This window comes from Girardinichthys multiradiatus, chromosome 13, assembly GCF_021462225.1.
Source record: "Girardinichthys multiradiatus isolate DD_20200921_A chromosome 13, DD_fGirMul_XY1, whole genome shotgun sequence".
Lineage (NCBI taxonomy): Eukaryota > Metazoa > Chordata > Actinopteri > Cyprinodontiformes > Goodeidae > Girardinichthys > Girardinichthys multiradiatus.
The window spans coordinates 14,880,600-14,888,601 of NC_061806.1; positions in this window are offsets into that span (position 1 = coordinate 14,880,600).

The window sequence follows — 8,002 nt, forward strand, 5'->3', positions numbered from 1 at the left end:
ACAAGTGAGAGTAGGAATGTAGACCGACCAGTAAATCTAAAGCTTCGCTTTTCGGCTCAGCTCTCTCTTCACCACAATGGTCCGGCACGGAGTCCCCATTACTGTGGCAGCCGCACCAATCCGTCTGTTGATCTCCTGCTCCATTCTTCCCTCACTCGTGAACAAGACCCCAAGATATTTGAACTCCTCCACTTGAGGCAGGAACTCCCCTCAACCTTATGAGGAAAAGCCGCCTTTTTTTCTGGTCAAGAACCATGGCCTTGGACTTGGAGGAGCTGATCTTCATCCCAGCCGCTTCACAGTCAGCTGCGAACCACCCCAGCGCATGCTGTGGGTCTTGGCTAGAGGGGGACAGCAAGACCACGTCATCTGCAAAAAGAAGAGATGAAATCCACTGGTCCCCAAACCAGACCCCCTCCGGCCCTTTGGTGCACCTAGAAATTCTTTCCATAAGAGTTATAAACAGGACTGGTGACAAAGGGCAGCCCTGCCAGCGTCCAACATGCACTGGGTACAGGTCCGACTTAGTGCCGGCGATGCAGACCAAACTCCTGCTCCGCTTGTAGAGAGACTGGATGGCCCCTAATAAAGGACCCTCAACTTTGTACTCCTGGAGCACCCCCCACAGGGCACCACAAGAGACACAATCAAATGCCTTCTTCAGATCCTCAAACCAAGTGGACCAGTTGGGCAAACTACAATGAACCATCGAGTACCATGCAGAGGGTGTAGAGCTGGTTATTTAGTTTGTTATTATATGCTGAAATTGTGTTGTCTCTTTTTACCCGAACATGATGCACATTTTTTCAAAGATTCTTGTTACCTGTTAACTGAACGTTTTTTCTATTCCGACCTAATCTTTCATTAAAGTTTTGGTGAAGCTGTTTTTACACCTCATGCGATGTCTGTGAATACACACAAATCAGTCTAATTTTGGCTACAAATTGTTTGTTTGTACAGTACCAGAGGTTTGGTCACCTTTTGTCGTGTAACATTTAAGTCAACAAACAAATAACCAACATGATATTTTTGTCCTGAACAGTGATAGCCTGAATTGTAACAACACAAACTAAATTCATAATTGTAGAGCACATTATCATTTTGTGTCTTCTGCTAAAAAAAGCTTACAGTTTGAAGAATCAAACTAATTAAGTTTTGACTCTGCCATAATGTCAAAAGAGTGTTGGCAGAGGAAGAGGAAAACTGTGGAAAATAATTCCCAATTTTCTATTAATTCTGGATACATTAGCTCAGTATTTATTTATCAGTTTTATCATTATTTTGCTTATTTGTTTTGTAGTCCATAATTAAGAGGCTGCCTCTTTTTTGCAGGCACCTGTGCATGTCTTTAGTGCTAATTTCTCATCACTTTTGAGAAATGAATTCAGTGAAACAGAGGCTTCATAGAGAGTCAATGCTGCAGAACAGAACTATATGATTCATTTACTCCAGCCGTGAAGGTGATTTGCTACTACAGCCTTTATCATTACAGTATGTACTCCTGATTCACAAAGAACCCAGATGCTTTTATATTTTTGTTTCAATGTGCTTAACTTACCTTTCTTTCATTTGTAAAACAAAGTTCTTCTCTCCCAGGACTGATAAATATTCATGATAAATAAGTACTTTCATGTTAAGGAGCGCCTGAAGTCTAGTGGAAAGCCCAATTTTTGTAAAATATGTAATGAATTATTCCACTGCATAGTTTGCTGTTTTTCCAAGTGATTTTCCCCCACTGGCAATGAGGCAGCAATCTACCCACACTTTAATTTACAGCTGCAGCACTTCCAACAACAGCTCAGCATCTTGCAGCTGTTAAGGAAACTTTGTTGTCACACTCAGTGATGTGTTCATGGATTATAGATCTCATCCATGTTTGTGATTATAAACTGCTTGATGAAAATAGTCCCATTGATTTTCTCAACAGCACTGTCAGGACAGGAACCGTTTATATAGTGTGCTTGTGTGTGTGGGTGTTGGCTTGGGTGCGTCAGTTGCCGCCCTACTGGAAGCATAATGTGTGAAATTGTCAGTGTGTAGATTAGCTGTTCTCACCATTACTGACTGCATGAAGGAAAAGATGTGCTGGCTGTGGGGAGGAAAGTGTTAAGAGTAAAACAAAAATCCTCTCTTTCGTCTCAGAGTTTCAAAAACAGTGTGATAATTTCTGCTATTGATTACTTCATAAGTCAGTCAGTCAGTCAGTCAGTCATTTTCTACCACTTGTTCCATAGTGGGTCGCGGGGAAGCTGGTGCCTATCTCCAGCAGTATACGGGCAAGAGGCAGGGTACACCCTGGACAGGTTGCCAGTCCATCGCAGGGCGCTTCATAAGTCAATGTTTTATATCATGAGGATTGCTTTGGCAGCTGAAGTGGCACATAACAGCTTCACACATGCCGAGCCCTGGGAAACTATTCAGGCCCCTTAAACATTTTCACATTCGCCATGTTTCAACCACAAACTTCAGTGTGTTATTGGGATTTAATATGACAGACCAACCCCAAGTGCATCTGGTTTTATGTTCCCCATCTCAAATCGTTTGCAGCCTATAGCATAGTTGTTTGTCCTCTATGTTGCCCTGCAATGAACTGGCAACCTGTCCAGCATGTGTACCCAGCCTCTCACTTGTAAACCACTGGAGATAGGCACCAGCTCCCCGACAACCCAGTATGGAAGAAGCTTTAAGTATGTTTTATAACTTAACCCTGTTCTAAACGTCTTCACAACATTAGCTCTGATGTGTCCGGTATGTTCCTTGGTCTTTATGATGCTGCTTGTTCACAAATGTTCTCCAAAAGAACAGTTGTATCTATGCCCTTGATTAGTTTGCACACAGATGGACCATGTTCATTACCTAGGTGACTTCTGAAAGCAAGTGGTTGCACTGAATTTTATTTAGGGGTGTCAGAGGAAAGGTGACTGAACACAAATGGATGCCACTCTTTTCAGACTTTGTTTGCAAAAACAAAATGTAAAAAATCATGTATCCCTGTCCTTCCAATTTACAGTTACATGAAGTGCTTTTGCAAGCCACAGTAGACAGATCAAACAGGTATACCAAAAGGCTATATTTGCCCATGACTAATAATGAAAAGTAAATAGAAATTGATCGTTAAGTCTCTTGACCCCATCAGATTTGTTGTGCCCAGTTTCATTCAGGCAACTGTATTTATGGCCATGGTGCACCCCTTTCCCCATATAGTGATCCGTTTGGTACACTGTTCCCCTACAGAGGAGAGGAGCCTAATGAATATTTATTGATTCGTCAGGTCAAACTGTAATATCCATGTTTTTCCAACATGGCACAACATGAGCTTCTACCTCTCATTTACATGGCAGGGCATTAATCACAGAGGATAGGATTGGAGCTGTGCACCACCTGCTTCAAAGCCTGCCCCACAAATTTGTCTGGGTCTTTATTACGGCTTGTATGAGCTACGCTTAAAGGTGGACCTTGAGGGGCTGTTACCTGTGGCTCCCAAACCCTACTGATTGAAGGAAAAAGAACATATGGTGGACATATGGTTTTTAAAAATTATTCACACATCTGAACAGTGAGGCATGTATTTGAATACAGCCCATTTTAGTGTGACATGCCTTAATAAAGTTAAATACAATCAATTGCCTTCAGATGCACTTGACCATAGTAAATTGACTCTTCTTTTGTACAACTGACCTGTGATGTTCTGAGGTTTTACTATTACAATCCCACTGAATGGCTGTAGAGAATATGGGATATTTTTAATTTATCATAATATGATAGAAGTTACATTTTAATTAGGGGTTGATGCAGAAATGCCAAAATGCTTTGAAAAATGTTTTTATCTAACTTTTTGAGATCTTGTTTATTAAATCCCAGGTCACCTCATAGATGACCATGTTCTGGATGTAAGTATAGACCGATTTCATAATTTCTCCTAATCACACCTAGATTAATTATATAACTTTACTTAAATGTGTTGATTTTTTCATCTTTCACATGCCTTCATTTGCATTTATAGCAATTGGCTTTAAGCAGCACAGTTTTTTCAACCTTGACAACAGTCTTGGTAGTCCTACCATTAGCCTTGGGTCTTGAGACAGACCAAAAGAGAGAGCCTGGATGGCCTGAAACATGCAGCCTGGAAAAAACAATACCATATATGAGTATAAAAAAGCAAAAGAGACTCATGATACAGAGTTCCTTCAAGCAGCATTAGATGTCAGAAAAAAATGGGCAGAGAAAGAAATCCCCTTTGTTTAACATCAACAGATAACTTCAGATGAGGCATGATTTTAACAGAAATATTAGACCTTCAGTAAAGACAAAGAAAATAACCAGATCTGAACTTTTTTATAGTTTGTACACAAAATGGAAGAAGCAGAATTAACAAAAACATATGGCTGAATTTATGTAAGGCACATTGTTACAGCTCAATATCAGAAAACATGGAGAGAGTTTATTTGTAGGAATATAATATAGATTGTTCAAATCTTCCTAAACCAAATAATTACAAACTGGTACCCCTGAACAGAGCTACTGCTGAAGAAAATCACATCTGCTCTGCTCTGCTCTGGGACTGTTTAAAACTGTCCCCCTACTGGATAGAGGTGGTAACACAAATAACTCAATAATGTGCCTACATTTCACAGTATCAGCATCACAGTATCACTTTATTATCGTCCCCGTTGGGAAATTTGCCTTGGAGTCAGGTGAAAAACATAAAAAATACAATCACAGACACAATCACACTACAACCTTAGCCAAAACAGCAAAGAAATGTCTGTGATTAACTCAGGTAATCTACCATCTGCACCAAAAAAGAAAATAATCTATACAAATTCTGCTGTCAGGTAGTAAAGGAGCTGTGACCCGACATTGGCTTCTAATGTTAGCTCATCTATTGTTAATTGAAAAAGAATTGTGCAGGAAATGCATGTTGCAGAAAGAATTAGTTTTTCATCTAAAGAAAATGATAAATACTGTCCAGAGTGCACCACCTCTCACACAATGACCACTGGAGATAGGCACCAGCCCCCTACAACCCTGCAGGGATAAGCAGGTACTGATGATGGATGGATGAATGGATGGATGGATGGATGGATGGATGGATGGATGGATGTTCAAAATGGAATACCTTTCTGGATCAGAGATTTTCCCTTTCTGGGTAAAGGTGACAGTGTCTCATTGTTGATTATATTATATTTTATATTGTATTTTGATTCTGACCACAAACGTAGTCTGAATACTGTACTCTTTATGGACCAGTGGAAGGTAAAACCATCCTTTTACTGGAGTGAACACTGGCACATCTGGCAGCCTTTCCTGTCAAAGAAAACAAGGAAAATAATTTTTTGTCCTTATTTTTGCTATTTGATGTCATAATTCAACATTTTTGCTCTATTCCAAATGCGAGTTAGTCTGGACTGTCAACTCACCTGTTTGGCGTTGTGCCTAAAGCTGCAGGCATCCAGCTGACACTTCCTCATTTTGGGATTTTCCAGATTTGCACTGGAGTTTCAGGGCCATAATGTGGATCAATATGTTTGCGTTCTGGCTCACATGCTCAGGGATCATGATATTTTTTATATTGCACCCTGTGACATAAATCCTGCAGTACACACCAGCAGAACTACTCCAACTACAGGTTCATGCTACTGCACATCCACTGGCTCTCTGGCTTCATCTGTACATCTCATGTCACGACCGAAGGAAGTATATTCATCAAGGCTCCTTGTGAAACATCTCTTATGATGACAGCAAGCCAATGTGGTCCCAATATAGCTCACCTGGCCAAGTCTGCTAGTGTTCAGTCACCTACCACCAGTCTTTCTTTTGGAGTATTTAACACTCAGTCATTCTCTAAAAAGGGACCTGTACTAAGTGATCTTATCACCAAACGTGAGTTTGACTTTTTGTTTAACTGAAACTTGACAACAACATCATTGACTAGGACTTTGTCTATCCAGCGGATTTTTGTTTTACATCTGTCAACCTTGCATTTGCTTTACCATAAGTTTAATTTATCTCCATCATATGTACCCACTTTTGGTTCCTTTGAGTGTGTGCCATTGCAGATAAATGATTCAGTTCCCAATATTTTAGCTGCTGTTTATCATTCACCCAAGAATAATAATGTTTTTGATTAATTTTCTACCTTTTTGACATTTATGTTTTTTCCAAATGTCCTAATGTGATTTTACTGGATGATTTTAATGTTCATATAGACAACACAATACTTTAGCTAAGGATATTATATAAACCTTGACCGCTTCAGACTTCCACAATTTTTTGACTTTTCCACTTATTCCAAAGGATACATTCTTGATCTGTTTTGTTGTATTGGTATAACTCCCTATTAGTGTGGTGCATTTAATTTGCCCATATGTGATCATAAACTGGTTTCCTTTAATGTTAATCTACAATTTTCCAGATCCAAGTCATGTTGTTCCATTATAACATCAATCTACAACAGCAGTCTTCAAAGTATTCTGGATGAACTTGATGCACTTTTCACTTCTCCTGCTCTGCTCCCTGGTATACTCAAGAACGTCACCTTCTCAAACATAAAGGTCGTCATCTGGAAAATCTCCATAATAACACGGGGCTCACTATTCACAAAAATATGTTTAAAGGCCAAATAAAATACAAAATGGATTCTGTCTGCAAAGTCAAATTGGTTTACTATGCCAATCTAATTAGCTTGAATGAAGGGTACAACAGAACATTGTTTTCTACTATTAACACCTTATTATTAGCTCCAGATTCTTTAATCTCCGATATATTGTAGTGATTACTGTTATAGATTTGTGAACTTTTTAATGCAAAAATTGTATCTATTCACCAGGAGCTGTCCACTTTGTTTCCTCATATGACCTGTTTGTTATACCTTTCTCCAGCTTTCAACTTTTAGCTTGATCCACTTCCTGCACACCTAGTTAAAGCTTGTCATCCTTTGCTGTCTTCTTTAATAACTAAAATAATTCATGTATCACTCTCCATTGGTTTTATCCCATCGTCACTAAAAGCTGCTGAAATTACATCCATTCTTAAAACAACGGACAGTGATCCTAATAAATTGAATAACTTCTGGCCAACTTCTAACGTACCTTTCATGTGCAGACAGCTCAGGTCCAGACTCACATTTCAAATTATAATCTGTTTGAAGAATGTCATTCTGGTTTCATGCCTCTCCGTAGCACCAAGACAGTTTTGGTTAAAATTTCCAATAATCTCCTGATTGCTGCTAACTCTGGACTTTTAATACAACTCTTACTCCTCGAACTGAGCTTCCAGATGATTTCTCATCACATCCTCCATGATAGATTATCTTCCATTGGGTTCTCTGGTGCCTCTTTGACTTGGTTCAAATCTTACCTCTCTGACTGTCAACAATTTGTTCAATTTAAGATTTTCAAATCACATTCATCCCCTGTCACTTCTGGTGTACCTCGGGGTTCTCTTCTTGGTCATCTGCTGTTTATCATTTATATTTTTCCACTTGGTCTAATTTTTAGAAAATTTGGTATTCACTTTCATCTAGACCTTCAACTTGTATGTTAGACCCAATCCCAACCAAATTATTTAAGGAAGTGTTTCCTCTGATTACCAGACTCATTTTAGATATGATTAATCTATCCTTGGTAAATGGATATGTACCACAGGCTTTTAAGGTAGCTGTGATTAAACCTTTACTTAAGAAACCTTCGCTTGATCAAGATAATTTGATAAATTACAGACCTATATCCATTCTTATTTAAAATTCTTGAGAAAATAGTTACTAATCAAATGTGTGAGCATTTACACAGCAATGATCTGTTTTAAGAAATTCAGTCAGGTTTTAGAGCTCATCAGAGCACTGAAACAGCTCTGTTGAAAGTCATTAATGATATTCTTATGGCCTCAGATAATGGATAATGTGTCTGTACTTGTCCTGTTAGATCTCAGTGCTGCATTTGATACAGTCGATCACAATATTCTCTTAGAAAGGCTGGAATATGCTGTAGGGATCAGGGAAACA